At 29.4% G+C, this 17,116-nt stretch overlaps 1 long non-coding RNA gene across 1 annotated transcript in view; it reads left to right on the plus strand.

Moving 5' to 3' along the window:
• LOC100211650 (uncharacterized) overlaps nucleotides 1-16,317 on the plus strand; it is a 24,953-nt gene extending 8,636 nt beyond the window's left edge. The window contains exons 2-3 of the long non-coding RNA XR_010641878.1: nucleotides 2,201-2,493; nucleotides 16,059-16,317. This is a non-coding gene — a long non-coding RNA (uncharacterized LOC100211650). The remainder of the gene's footprint in view (nucleotides 1-2,200; nucleotides 2,494-16,058) is intronic.
• The last annotated feature ends 799 nt before the right edge of the window (nucleotides 16,318-17,116 follow it).

Here is a 17,116-nt window from a genome sequence, read left to right on the forward strand (position 1 = left end):
CTAATACTATACAGCTCTAATTTATTTATTGAGTTAATCTAGTTTATTTATTTTATATATATGCATGCATAATTATATATATAAGCATCATCATGATCAACATGATCATAATCATGATGATATGTGAAGCATGAAAGTGCACAATGGCATATCCAGTCCTAATCTGCAAAACACTGTATAACTTAAGGTTCTACTATAAAATAATACACTGCTGTCCTAAGTAAAACCTTAGTTGATGTTGTAAACTCACTGCGCTGATGTAAGATAAATAATAAAAAAAGTTATATGTATATATATGTTCATTTGGTTGTGCTTATGTCTAAATATATAAGTTGCGCTCTGCTGTCCCAATCATGATTAATCATAAGTATGATTAGGACAGCACATCTAGATCATAGATCAAATGTAAATTTCTAGCTCCCTAAATCATACTAATTTAGGGGGCTAGAAATTTACATTTGATCTATGATCTAGATGTGCTTTGTTTAGATAACATGTCTGATGTTACATTGAAATAGCCTGCTGTTTGAATGTATGTTACTGAGCTGATGAACCAATACAATGTATGTATTGCCCCTGTTTGGGGACTTCAATACATACATTGACTATTTTATAGTCTGCTGCTACAAAAGAGTGTCCCTACATTGTCTGAAAGTTTGGAATTGGGCAGCAATCTTTTCTTTTATTATTCTTTGTTTTTTCTTTTTCTGAAAAAGCTGTATGCTATAAAGATAAACAAAACTAGTAAGCATTTACTGATCTATATACTCTATAGTAGATATATCCTTTAGCTTGTCCATCTTTAATTTTTACCACAAACTATAAACTGTAGTTTTTTTTTAAAAAGAATTAATTTAGAAGACTGGAAAAAGTTTAAAAATTAAAAGTTTTTTTTTTTAGTTGTTAGGTTGCCTGTCCAGAACATAACCCTAAGTCAATGCGGCAGCACTTTCTATTCTATTTCGCATATTCTACCTAATTGTCAGTTAATGAAGCAACGCTCCTCCATGTTCTACCTATTTGTCAGTTGATATATGTAAACAGTAAAAAAAATAAGAAAACATTCCAGTCTGTTAATTTGCTTTTTGTGGCTTTTAAAAGATGGTAAAACTTGATTAGTTTTCCTAATTAAATTTAATGGTTTTTACAGTAAATTTTTTTTAAAGTAAATTTAAAAGTCAAGCTATAGGAATATATATATATATATATATATATATATATATATATATATATATATATATATATATATATATATATATATATACATATATATATACATATATACATATATATATATATATATATATAGAACCCTTAGATGTTGTCCGAAAGTTTTTTCCATATTTTGTTGACAAAAAGTAAAAATTAAAATGCAAGACCGGAATTTTTTTTTTTTAATAATGATAGACTGCCTGCCCCAACCAAACCCTCGGTCGATGTAGCAGCACTCCCTTGCGGGTCAGGCTATTTGTCAGTCGATGTAGCAGCACTCCCTTGCGAGTCAGGCTATTTGTCAGTCGATGTAGCAGCACTCCCTTGCGAGTCAGGCTATTTGTCAGTCGATGTAGCAGCACTCCCTTGCGAGTCAGGCTATTTGTCAGTCGATGTAGCAGCACTCCCTTGGGAGTCAGGCTATAAGATAGTCAATGTAGCAACACTCCGCGCATGATTTACAGTAAAAAAAATAAAAATAACAACATTTTATTAAAAAAAATAAAAATAAAAACATTTTATTAAAAAAAATAAAAATAAAAACATTGTTTATATTGTTAAAAACATTCAGAATGTTTTAAAAACATTCAGAATGTTTTTAAAAACATTCTGGTCAATTAAATTTGCGTTTTTGTGGTTTTTTTATATAACAATTAATTTGTAATTAAATTAATGGTTTTGACTTTCGTCCAACACGAAAATGTTGGACGAAAGTCAAAAGTAATTAAAAGTGACGTATGTGTTGGCGTAAGAATCACTTTTTTCCTTCCGCTCTTCCCAATGCCAACAAACTATAGATCTATATATATACATATATATTTATATGTATATATATATATATATATATATATATATATATATATATATATATATATATATATATATATATACATTCTTTTATGTATTTATATATACTATATATTTTATTATTTTTTTAGTCATGGAAATAAAATTTTATATTTACATATATATTTTATAATTTTTTTAGTCATGGAAATAAAATTGAATAGTTTGCAGTCATTTTATGTACTGCTTTTAACTATAACCAGATGCTGGACTTTTAATGTATCTGGTAATGTTTATTTCAATGGTGAGTCACCAGCTTTTCTTAAAAGTGGTTCTTGGTTGTTTGTTAAAGTAGAAGATGCTTCATTACAGGATGTTCCTTCTGTAACTTTGAAAGAAAATTTTATCGATCTTTCGAATTATAGTCCTTCAACAACATTATCGTATTCAGTAACAGGCATTGCAAATAATATCGCACCAAGCACTCATATATCTGTAAGTTAACACTTCTTTATCATCATGTTATGATTAGTTTTAGTTGTTTATTTTTTTTTTATATATATTTTATATATTATTGCTTTTTTTTTATTGCTTATTTTTATATATTTTATATATTATTTATATAATATATCTAATATATATATATATATATATATATTTTAATATATTATTATTATTTATTTCATATATTTATTTTATTTTTTTAGATATTATTTTTATTTCATTTGATTAATTTTAGTTTTTAAGCTATAAAAATTATTATTCATCTAATTATCAATATATATATATATATATATATATATATATATATATATATATATATATATATATATATATATATATATATATATATATATATATATATATATATATATATATACCAAGCACTCATATATCTGTAAGTTAACACTTCTTTATCATCATGTTATGATTAGTTTTAGTTGTTTTTTTTTTTTTTTTTATATATTTTATATATTATTGCTTTTTTTTTTATTGCTTATTTTTATATATTTTATATATTATTTAAATAATATATCTAATTTATATATATATATATATTTTAATATATTATTATTATTTATTTCATATATTTATTTTATTTTTTTAGATATTATTTTTATTTCATTTGATTAATTTTAGTTTTTAAGCTATAAAAATTATTATTCATCTAATTATCAATATATATATATATATATATATATATATATATATATATATATATATATATATATATATATATATATATATGTATATATATATATATATATATATATATATATATATATATATATATATATATATATATATGTATATTAGTGGTGCACCGATGCCTACTTTTGGCCGATGCCGATAGGTACACGCCGATGCCAATGCATCGGCCTGTACCTATCGGCATCGTACCCTGAAACTGGATATATGATGGAAATATACACCTGAATGGAAATGCCACATTCCATTCATGTGACGATGAAAGTAACATTTTGAAAATGTTATTGTTGAAGTTTATTTTCCATTTATTTTTTTATTGTTCTTGACAATTAGACCAATTACTTCAATTGAAAAGCTTGTTTTATAAATGTTTATTTATTTTTCTAGTATTACACTCTATTATTACACTCTAGTAGCAATAATATTTTAGACCTCTCATACCTTGCCAAAAAATATTTAGGAGCTCCGCTTTCTTCTGTGTTCAGTGAAAGATAGTTTAGTACTGGGGGAAATATTTATGAATCGACACGGTCCTGACTAACTGCAGAACATGGAGAAAATCTAGCTTTCGTCATTTTGTTCAAATTAGAACGATTTTGTTTTTATAAAGAATGAATGGAAGATTTTAATGCCGTTACTTCTAATAATTGGCAAGTTTTTAGCAAATGTTTTTACAAAGTTAAAATATAAAACAATACTTATTTTAAATGTTTATCTATTAAACGCTATTAAAGCAATTTTCTCTTCCAGTTCCCATTTATTCAAAATATTGTTTCAATTAAACTTTTATTTCTCTCAACTAAAAAAGGAAGAAATGACGCAAAAAAAAAAAATTCTATACAACGTTATTCATTCAATTCAATTCAAATTTAACTTTTCTTTCTCTTTTGTTCTACTCTTTTATAAAAATAGTGCACAATGAAATAAAAACTTTTCTTTCCTAATGTAGAATTAAATTTAGAGATATTATTAAATTAGAATTAAAGAAACAATGAGTAAAGCAACGAAAAGTCCAATCTGGGACTATTTTGATATTGATGAAAATAATCGCTCAAAAGCAATTTGTAAATTTTGCAAAATGAAAATATCAAGAGGAGGAACATCTGTCAAAAAAATGACAACATCTACTTTAAGAGGGCATATGAAAGCAAAATATATAAAAGTTTTCCAGAAAGTAGAAGATCTAAAATGTTTCAAAAAAATTAACACAGAAAAAAAAATGTTATTGCATCTACTTCAACCAGTAAAGAGAATGATAATAGCAAAGTATCCATTAGCAACAGTGTTACAGTTATTCTAGATCAAAAACATTAATCTAAGCTTGAGGAAACTATTAATAAGCATAGGAAATGGACTTCAAGTGAACAAAGAGCTCAAAAAATAATTATGCTTATCGGAGAAATGATGTGTAGACATTCAGCCGTATTCTTTAGTTACAGATCAAGGATTTAAAAAACTAATTATGCATCTTGAACCAAGGTATACCATGCCCTCTAGAAAACATATGACTGAAACAGTTGTTCCTTTAATTTATGAAAGAATGAAAATATTAATTATGAATGATGTAGCAAAAGCAGATTTTTTGAGTTTTACCACTGACAGATGGACTACACATCACAATGATCTAAGCTTTTATTAATTAACAGCACACTGGATAAACAAAGAGTTTAATTCTATGACAGCTGTGCTACAACTTAAAAAAATAACAGGCTCTCATACAGGTGTTAAAATATCAAAATTTCTAAAAGATTCTTTAAATGAATGGAAAATACCAACCAACAAAGTGTGCTTTGTTTTCTCTGACAATGCTGCTAATATGAAATTAGCCATAAAAGAGGCTGATTTAGAAAAAAATTCTCTAAGTTGTGTAATCCACACTCTTCAGCTTTGTATAACCGATAAGCTTTTCAAATAGCAAACAATTGTAAATGATCTTATAGCTAAGTCTAGAAAAATTGTCACACACTTTCATCATTCTTCATCTTCCATGGATATGCTACATGAAATTCAACAACAGCTAAAGTTACCCCAACATTCACTTATACAAGATGTAGTAACAAGATGGAACTCGACATTTTACATGCTAGAAAGACTAGTTGAACAAAAAACTTCACTAACATTATTTTTTATTAGAAATCAAAAGTGTAATGCCTCTAATCTTAATGAAGACCAATGTTTATTAGCTGAGGTGCTTATCTTAGTTTTAAAGCATTTTGAGGTGGCTACACTAGAGATGAGTAAAAATAGGGCATCAGTGTCTCAAATTATTCCATTAATAGTTTCAATGGAAGCGTACCTAGCCTATGCTTCAGAAAATGCAGGTGAAATAAAAACTATAATAGAAGAGTTGAAAAAAGATTTTATCTCAAGGTTTTCCAGCTATAAATATAACAAAAACTTGAACATGTCTACAGTTTTAGATCCAAGACTCAAACTTAGTTATGCCATATCAGATGAGGAGAAAGACACAATAAAATCAAATATTCAAAAGAAATACATGAACCTAAATAAAAATTTAGAGAAAAAGGAAAAAATGTAAGTTAAAATGATTTTTTTAAATAAGAACTTTGATAACTTTTTGTTCTTTTCCAATTTATAATAAATTATTATAGATAAAACTAAATTCTAAATTATCATAAACAAATAAAAATTGAAAAATAAAATGAAATAAAATAATATTACTAATATTCATTAATATTTAACAACTTTTAATAATAAAAATTCATACTTTACATTTTAGATTAGTTTTTATATTTTTTGTTAACTTTTCTTTTAGAACTAATGAAATCAACTTTTTCTTATCACTGCCTAATCTGCATCAAAAAGAGTGTCCATAAAAATGGTGGGGAAATTACAAAAATACATGTATAAAGAAACACTCTAGTAGCAATAATATTTTAGACCATTCATACCTTGCCAAAAAAAATTTAGGAGCTCCGCTTTCTTCTGTGTTCAGTGAAAGATTGTTTAGTACTGGGGGAAATATTTATAAATCGACACGGTCCTGACTAACTGCAGAACATGGAGAAAATCTAGCTTTTGTGCATGAGAATTGGAAATTTTTTGGAGAAACAGAAACAAAAAAATAGATTCACAGTTTTATATAACATATTTTATTACTTTTCATAACATAATAAAAATTTATATTTATTTTTAACATGATGCAAGTTGGTCTATTATGTTTTAAATATGTTATACTTTATGTTTATATTTTTTAAACGTGCATTTCTTGATTTTAAACTTCTTTGTAGAGTTTTGGATCCATAAGTTATATAATTAATGTACTAAATTATAAGAAAACTTTAAAAAAGTAGAGAGCCCTGTTAAAAGCACTCAAAAATTTTTAGTTTAGTGGTTGCATATATGCCTATATAATAACTTATTATTAATAAGTTAGACTTATACATTGTATTTATGTTTAAGGCATAATTCTATGTTTGGATATAATATAGAAACACAGAATCAAAAATAAAATTTCAAAAATTTCAAAACAATCGGCATCGGCTGATGTTTAGAAGGCCGATGCCAATGCATCGGCTAAATGGTCGATGCATCAGCAGGCCCATGCATCGATGCACCCCTAATATATATATATATATATATATATATATATATATATATATATATATATATATATATATATATATATATATATATATGTATATATGTATTTATGTATATATATATATACAGCACAGTGTTATAAAACAGGTTCTAATCTTAACTTTCTGACCTGGAGAAACCCTTTGGTGGAATGATAGCCTACACTATGGAGATCACTTAGATATAAGTATCAAAATCAGATTACAATATCTTAGCAAGTTATTTACATTTGAATTTTCATATTTTATTGATTGCGCAAACATTCAAAATAACAGCATATTTTGCTTAGTAAAACAGAAATAAAAATCTCCAATTTACATTAATATGAACAAAGAAAACAAAATGATATGTTCTTGAAGCTATACAAGTAACAAACATGAAATATATTCTCAAAAAAACTGTTTCTTTTACATGGAACAAACTTTAAAATAATTCATTCTTAAATCCTTCTTAAAATGACTTTTCACAAGCAATATTTAATATTGAAGTCAATTAAACACTCGTTTAAACACTCCAACTACTTACTGTAATCTGGATGATGATTGGATTTTTTGTACCTTTTCTGATGTATCTGAAAGTTGTGATGCATTTCTTGCCTGTTTATGATGCTGTGATTTTGCCTGCTTTAAGTAAAACTTGAAGTAGTGCAGTAAACAGATAATTATAAACACTAAATAAAATTAGGAGATGCAATTCCATGGAAGGAAAGAGCTTCAAAATCAAAGTGTCTCTAGGTAGTTTAAATATTGGAGAATAAAAAACATTTTTGTAAACTTTTTTTTCCAGAGATATAAAAGTTCTTAATTTCTCTTTATTAACAAGTTCCTTTGAACCCAATTCACAGCAGGGGCAGGGATGTGCACTTGAGTGTGCTTGAAGCCCAAAAGTAATATTTTCAAGTTTTAGATCACAGAATAAATTCCTGGTCTTTCAAATTAATCAACTCAAATACTTGCAAGCCATTAGTATAAATTTCTTGCAGCCACTCAGAGACAGCAATAGTGAGTTGTCGTTTGACACCAGTGTCCTTGAAAACCTTACTTGTGCAGTTGAGTTTTGCTGGGGGAATGCTAGGTTTATGAATTAATTCAATAATTCTCAGGCTAACTTTCAGCAACCCACCTTCTCCATCAATTCCAATCTTTACAATGTGATTTTATGACCTACTTCTCATGGATATGATTTCATTTTTAGGCTCATGGAAGTCCTTACAATGTATGACAGTTCTCACATATCCATCTTGAGTTGATGAAGTTAAATAAAAGCAGCTTGCACATCAAAAATTGATGTGCAAACTGCTTGCTGAGATCATCAAATTTTATGGCATAATTTTTTCAACAATCTGTTGTGAGGTTGACTGATTAATAGTAACTGCTAACCCGTTGATGCCATAGTTTGAAAGCCCTGTTTTAGCTTGAACTTGAGCAAGGTCTTTCACACTTATTGATGGATTTGTCTAGCTGATTATGAACCTATAATGAATACAAAATGTTAAAAGTTTAACCTGTCATTAATTCGAACTATGAAAATTCGTACCTATAAAAAAAGAACTAAAAATTGGTGCCGTGAAAAAATTCTTACCTGGTGTTACTGGGAGCATCCTTCCACCACAAGGTTAAGTTAATCAAACTGTTCCATGTGGAGAACAGTTTGATTAACTTAAAGCTTTTTTTTAATACAACAAGAGCTGGAACTCTTTTTGATATCAAAGAATCTTTTGTAGCAACAGTAACAAGATTATTTCTCAAAGTGCCTTTCGGGGAGTTGTGAGGCAATCCTCTGCCAATAATTGGAAAACGACCTGAGTATTTTTTTTCGACTTTTGAAAAAGGTGTGCAAATTCAATTTTCATTTGACCGTTGATTCTTAGTTTTTCAATTGAACAGATCAAACAGTCACAGTGAGAGTCTCGAATTATTGGTTGAAGTTTTATAGAGTTAGGCAGGGCGAGTTTGTCATGTTTTACTTTATCAAAATGAATTTGCATATAAATAAATAAACTTTTCTAGTTTAAAAGCGTTTTTTATTAATTTGGGTCTCTTTATTTTGATTCAACATATTAACTTTGTTAATATATTGAATCAAAATAAATTCTAAAGTTACTTTTGCGTAGAACTTGATTTTTTCATCATTAAGTCATGAGAGACGAATTTGTCAATTACGGGGCAAATTCATCAATTACAGGGCAAATTTGTCAGTACAACTAAACTAATTGAAAAATACATTACTTGGGCAATAGATGAAATTCCTTACTAGTGGTAAAGACAGCTTATCTAGGAGAAAAAAAGCTTTGATACAAAGCATTATTTTTGAGGTAATAGTAGAATGATTTCCTTAATCCAGAATAGTAAACCCCTAAGTGATGTAGATAGAACTACTGATAGCTTACAGATAGCTTCAGATAGAATTACTGAAGTAGCCTTCAGATAACAACAAGATAGAATTACTGAAAGTCAGTTTCCTGATTTCTAAAATATCTAAAAGGACGTCAATTGTTAAACTTTTTCTAAAAAATTTCAAACAATGATTTTGGTACAAATGAAACACATCTAACCGTGCTAGCGTACAAAATAGCATGTAAAGCAATGACAAAAATTATATCACTATGACTATTTAAGAATTTACAAGACGTTTATATGTCCTTTTCACACAATTTGCATATGTATCAACTCCAAAACATCCTTCACATGCCCACTGATTGCAACTTTAACATTCAAGCCAAACTTTGTTTGCTTCTCCTCAAACAGCTGCACAAACGCAACAAAAGCCTTTCTCAGTATTATTTTTTAGAATAAAATGACAAGATGAACTTGGGTGATCAGAATCAGCTGAAAAATAAATCTTCTTTGTTTTTGATTTGACTTATTTTTTTTTATTTTTTTTTTTGACTTCTGTTTAACACTGACTACATCTTTTATTGAAGCCTTTTTAGCAGGAGGCTCCTTTATAAACTTAATATAATCTGGTGGTGTAATAAGCACCACCAGCAATAAAATGCATTATGGCATTTTAAGTGAGTAGGTTTGCTTTTTTTTCCAGAGAAGATACAATAGTCCTTAAAATAGATAAATTTGGATGAATTGTTGTTTTATTAAACACCTTTTTTTTTTTTGTATTTGAAGTCATTCACTGTATTTCTTAAGGGATGCAAACCGCAATGGTAAAGTATATTAACAATCAATCTTCTTTTTGTAAGTATGTTGGGCCATATTTTGTTAAAAATAATGTGAAAGTTGCAACGAGGCATAGAAGTATCATATTTTCAGCTAAGCAATTAGACAAGGCCTAAGACCACATATGTTTAACTACTTTATTAACATGTGTGTCAAGTGGTTGGTAGTGATGTGTACTATGAGGTAGAATACATATTATTTGAATATCCATCTCTATTGCTAATTCAATTGATTCAAAAATTAATCATCCAAAAATAACAATACTATTTTTCCATCTACTTTTGTACAAAATTCATAAAAATGATGTAAAAAGTCAAGCTCTCTTGATCAATATATTAGCTTATACTGCACTGTACTTTTGTACCCAAAGGAATTTTAGATGCATCTGGAATCTTTGTTTCCTTAAATATGAAAATGGTGATAAGTTGTCTCTTACTGCACTGACAGTGTATGCCAGGTATGTTGTTAGTGTGCCACATTCACTAATATTTAACTTTTGTACCTCACAAGAGCCTTTCATCTGTGCCAAGAGGTTCTGTGTTAACACAGAACCTCTTGGCACAGATGAAAGGCCGCTTTCATTACAATTTTAAATCAAATTTTATATTCTTATTATTTACTATATATACATTTTAGATTATACATGAAAATTATTTAGATTGCTTGTTTACATGTTTCTAAAGCTTTAAAAGTGCATTTTGAGTACAATTTGATTTTCTCTCAAACGGCACTATGTAGTTTAAAAATTTGCGTGATCAAAGAACCTAATTTAACTTAAGTATTATCTTTTCTTTAATGACAAATTTGCCCCTCATTAAAGCATGTGCAAACAAGCATTGCGTGAGGATTCCAAAAGAGAAAACATAGCAACTTAAATTATTTAAAGTTATTTTAAAAATACTGACATTGATCTATCGAAATATATATACTTTGCGGTCAAAACATTGCGTATTTTGATTATTTTTTGACAATGAGCATTTATTTTATTTATATAATATTTTTTCAACTTCAATGTTTACTCCCAATATTTAAAGAATAATCAAAGGAAAATATACAAAACCTTTATATAGTGATATTATACAAATATCAGTTGAAAAAGTTTCAAAAAAACCTTGTAAATAGATTTTTTAGTTTTTATGCATTATTGTGTTAAAGCTGAGTTGCATAAGTGATGAATTTGCTCCGTGACGAATTCACCCCGTCTTATCCTAGTATCAAACTTATGCAATGATGGGAATGTGATGTCCTCTCCTTCCTTCTCAAACAAGAGGGACATTTTTCACAAACTCCAAGTAGAACTTTGTCATCATTTGATCAAATGTATTTGACGCCAACCCTGCACACTATAGTTTAATTTAGTGCAGCAATTTAATTTTTTAGCATAACAGTTGTGCAAAAGTGGATAAAAACATGAAACTTTTTTTATTTGTAGAAAATATAATACATTTAAGATATAGAAGCATGTTCAGTTTTACCAAAGAGGTATAGTAAATGAGCTGGAGGGAGACAAAGAATAATGATGTCATTTTTAACATAACTATTTTTAGCAACATAATTTCTAACGAAAAACCGTAAAATTGCCGCATAGTTTAAAGTTGTCCAATCACATTGCGCTTTAAAAAAGGAGACAAAGATATTTTTCAGCAAGCGAAGCGTCACAAATAAAATGTAAAAGTTTAGAATAAAATGGAAACAGTGTTTATTGATTAAAAGTAAGTTTATTGTTATTTTTTATAATGTGCTGTTAGGCGGCTATAAATAAATGTCTAGATTAGAATTAAATATTAAGCTTTTAGATTAGAATTGGTAACTTTTTTTGTATGATTTACCATGATTATATTACATTCCTACATTTAAAATAAAGTCATGTTTGTAAATGCTAGAGAAAAAAAAATACAACGGTGTTTATGTTTATGTTTTGTTTTTTTTATTGTACTATTTATTTTATAAATGAATATATATATATATATATATTTATATTGTATTTTTTATGTATTATTTTATTTGTTTTTTTAGTTATCATTATAGTCAAATATATTCAGATTGAGTCCAAAATTATTAGTTGCTATAAAGTATTAAATAACACCATATTCTGTGCTGACTATCTGCAGGTTATATATTTTATTTTTATTCATAGGCCTCTATACATATATATTATGACCAAGCGGTATATCATTGCACAATCAAATGATGCTTTCAACGGCCCTAATCCAATTGACTGGCAAAACTGTATTTTCTGCCAAAATACCTCTGCAGACAAATTGATATGTCCTACTAATTCTAAGCGTTCGGATTGTTTAGCAAGTTAGAAATCACTTGCAGCAATCTTCCCACACTTTGTGCAGGCTGATTTGCTACCGCCTGGTTTTTATATTCAGAGATAATATACACTAGACGATGACAGTGGCTTTGAAACTACTTTGATTTCAAACAAGGCCAAGTGGCATAAATCTTGTAGGATGTTTTACTATTCCACTGAACTCAACTGAACATTGAGTCTTTGTTGTTCATCACTAGTTGCAGAGGGTGAATCATCATTAAATGAAGCCGAAGCACTAAACGTTGAGCATAGTTTATTCAGGCGATCAATGTCCAGTGATTTGAGAAAATCAACTTTGGTTTACACACAACTGGTTTGTTTTATTTGTGATATCAATGAGTCAAAAAACTTATTGCACAGTGTCTGCACAACAGATCTGGATATTAAAGTCCGCCAGTGTGCTATTACTTTGTGTGATTCCTCATTATTGACTAAGTTAAGCGACTTAGATTTAATTGCTCAATTGCTAAGTATCATAAAAGTGTCTCAATGAACTGTACAACAAAAAGCGTGCTTTTGATAGGCGCATGCATGCTGAAACGCAGCGAGTAAATAATGAAGTCAACTGTGTACATAGTATTGTTTTTGCTCAGTTGATAGCTTACATTGAAGAAACAAGGTCAAAGAATGGTATAACACCCATCTTCAAACTAGCTGATTTAGCTAGACTATACGCTAATTGGTTATCCCAACTAACTGAATAAAGGCTACATACACCAACTCAGTGTTTGCACAGCACACGTTTGAAAGACTACAAGCCCATTTTCCTAACATACATGCGCAACAGGACGGTCAAGATGTTTTACTAGTTTTGAGTTGTGACATTGGTCCAGCACTTTATAAAGCCTGTCAATATGACTGTGATCATGATACAATGTGTTTGTCAAGAGCTGCCCAGATTATACGCCAAACTATATTTGACACTGCCTAGCCTTTTACAGGTACATTTCAACCAGAGTGTCAAGAAAGGTCAGTATAACAAAACCTCCTTGCACTTGTCACTATGATACTAGATCCCAGCATTGACATACAAACCAAGCCAAATAAAACTCCTGCTGCACTTACAATAATTCAGCTACTTACTTTTAATACTTTTATTGCGGTAGTGGTGTAGTAGTAGAGCACTTTCTTCATAAGCGAGAGGTTCCGAGTTCGATTCCCACCATGTCCCTGGTAGTACCGCGCTCAACTTGTTTCTCCGCGCAGCGGCCTTGTTCGTCAAGGTTTGTGCATACGATTCGTATTGTAGTTTGCTCAATGATGGCGTTCAACTGCTGTCTTTCACTAGCTGGTGCGTGAAGCAAATGGTTCATCCACAGTTTGCTTATTGGAGTACAGTCAAAGAAATGCAGCTTATTCTGTTTACGTTTATCAGGTCTCTGCGTACTTCAAACTTTGATCTATATTTAGATAGCTTGACAAAACTGGTGCCATGGTTTTTTTCACTTGATTGAACTCATTATGCTTGATGGTTATCTGTACACATTCGAGACATGGTTTGTCTTTAGCAGAGTAGTTCATCACCGTTAGCTGCATTTAACATGGGCAAATTTACAGTTAAAAAAGCTATACGAAAATTTTCAGCAATGGCTATTGATCAAAGCCATGAATAGTGCAATGCTGCAGTAAGGCTGATAATGGTGCTATTGGTTTAACACAAGACGAACACACATTATGTCATTGGATGATTGCAGGACCGGAAGTATCTATGCTTGTAGAAGAATTTCAATTTGGGATGCGTGGGACCAATGCAGATTATAAACATCATGATCAACAGGAAAATATTCAGACAGCTTTCAAACATGATGTAAATGCTCTTGTTGATACATTAGTTAATATGGGCAACCCATTTCAAGATGACAGTGAAGATTTTGTGGTATTACATAGCAGGCATATTATGAGCTGTACTGCAACCGATATTATATCAATTCATGATGCAGGCCAAACTTAGTACAAAAAATTTGTTCAATATCGTTTTGTTAACAGAACTGCAGGTGTATATGCACCCCTAAAACACAACAATCTGCACCCATTTACAACTCAGCATTCAGCAATCGTGTTACCAAATGCTTGAAATCAATGCAAAGCGACTGTGATTTATTTTCCAGATCATACATTGGTTATTAAACAAGAGACGGGAGTTTATAAACATTTTTTGAGCATGAAAGTTAGTCATATCCCCTATCAATCTCTGAATTTAGGACTCTTTGATTTGGAACCAAGTCTGATTTAATTACATGCTTAGAAAAAATCACCCAAAGCAACACTGAATTACTCGAGTCAAAAGTTATAACAGTGGCTATTATAACTTTTGACTCAATTACTCGAGTCAAAAGTTATAATAGCCACTGTCGGAGAACATGTTCTGTTTTCAAGCTCTTGTACCTTTGACAATCTTGAACCATGCTCTCATGAAGAGGCTGATACTCGCCTCATTTTACATGCCAGCCTTTGCTGCATGATATATGCAGCAAAGGCTGGTTACAAGATTATTGCAATACGCACAGTAGATACAGATGTTCTTATCATAGCAATATCCTTTTGGGTCAAAATTTTATGCAATCAACTGTGGGCTGCATTTAGCACTGGGAAGAGTTTCCGTTACATTGCAGTACATGAAATAGCCAACAGTCTTGGACCATTAAAATCAAAAGCTTTACCGGCTTTTCATGCATTTACTGGTAGCGATACAACCTCAGCTTTTTGTGGCAAAAGTAAAAAAACAGCATGGTCTACTTGGTCTTCCTTCAATGATGTAACTGATGCATTTTTGGCACTTTCTACAGCTCATGATCCAATGACTGAGGAAACAATGTTGTTACTAGAGAGATTTGTCATTTTATTGTATGACTGAACTGCTGAGCAAACAAGTGTAAATTCTGCAAGGCAGTATTTTTTTACTCAAAAGAACTTGCATATTAGCAATATTCTTATATATATAGGTAGATCTTAGCATATACTTGCTATGATCTACCTTCTCTAAGATTTTGGAGAAGATTAGTTAAACAGTTTAAACTTTATTAGGGTTTGTATAAATCCAAGATGGCGGTAACTGCCCTCTTAGATTTAAGCCAGTTCTGGTCATTATACACTGTGTCACCATATCTTAAAATAATCAGCATAACTATCTGAGTTTGTAAAAACATTTGTTTTGATTTAATAATGAAAACTTTGGATTGTATGAATACCTAATACATTTTGTTACTTTCCAACAAAATGAAATCTTTAAATCTCAGGGTATTTTTTAAATAATCCTGGGATTTTCGGATCTTGTATGAATTACTACTAAATGCTGAATATATTTTCGGTTTTCCGAAGTGTTATACAACGATATTGTATTATTATTGCTACGGTAATTTAACTTTATACTAAACAATTCTCTGGTTTATAATTTTTTTAATTGTATTTTTAAATGATCGATTTGCTAAAATAGAAGTTGATAAAAGTTTAAATTGATACTTGTTGTAGATTTAATTTTTTGAAATATGGAAAAAAAACTTTATTTTAAAATGACTCTCTGATGTAGTTCCCCCATTGTGCCACGGCCTGAAAGACTTATTTTTACGATATTTTAAAGTAATTAAATTTTTTAAAATATAAGTTACTTGAAAATTTCAAGTCATTGACAAAAAAATTAAATAAAAACGTTAGATGTTAATTTTTTTTGTATAAGTTGGTTTGCATTATTTTTTATTTTAAGCAAATGACAGTTAAATTTTAAACTATGGATATTTGATCTTATTCTTTTCATAAAGGTGTTTGCAGTTTTAAGAAACGGATGGAAATCTGATGGAGATAACTGGATAAAAAAAGGCGACTACTTGACAGACAGCAGAAACGATATCAATTATGATTTTAAAAGTACAAGTTTTCATAAAAACATTTATTTAACTCGATATGATTAATTTTGAGCATGTTTAATCACTAAAATAATTTTGACGTATTATTTTTAAAAATTTATTTTATGCTTTAAAAATATTGTAAATTGTTAATGGAACATTTCTTTATATCTTTTATATTGTTTATTTATTGCGTTTTTTTTTTTTTTTTTTTTTTTATTATAAGTTTGTTATCTTATAGGATATCCGTCGAGCATTTTTTATGCAATATGGGGATAATTTTTCCATTTTTTTTTTGTTTTAAATAAAAAACTCAAAACTATATCCTGTTTTCAGGAAAGACTGTAACCTCCTCAAATTGCGGGGGTTTAAACTTTATATGGTCATAATGTTTGAACGCTGAGAGATAATACTATGAAACTTAAAGTTTATCGATGAATATAAATCTAGTCGAGAATAGTACAAAAACAATTTTTGGGGTGGGTGGTGGATGAAATTGTAGGACTTTTTTGTTCCCATCCTCCAATCATGGCAATTTTTTGCAAAGCATCATTTGACATATCGCGAGGTATAACTTGCTCCGTGTTTTTCCGAACCGAGAAAAAAAATATTGTTACACTGAATCATAAAGATGTTGTTGAAACTGTTTCTGCAATCAGTAGTGTTTGTGACGTCATTCCTTTACTTAGTATTTAAAACTTAAGTGCGCCTGAATTTATATCGGAAGTTAAACTACGGTAGCGCAAATGTATAAGGATGAAGGATGAGGAGGAACCACATCACTGTCTACTGATCTTTCTTTTGTTTTGGATTTGTGTGACTAGGTGCAATATTCAAAAGTTGTTTTAAAATAGTAAGCTATTTCCCTTAAACTAAAAAATGGCTAAAAACACGAAGGGCAGAAAGCAGACAAGTTGGATTGGCCTTACTTAATGTGTGCGGAGAAATTCCAGTAAATTTTGAAAACGTGGTTG

This window comes from Hydra vulgaris, chromosome 11, assembly GCF_038396675.1.
Source record: "Hydra vulgaris chromosome 11, alternate assembly HydraT2T_AEP".
Classification (NCBI taxonomy): Eukaryota; Metazoa; Cnidaria; class Hydrozoa; order Anthoathecata; family Hydridae; genus Hydra; species Hydra vulgaris.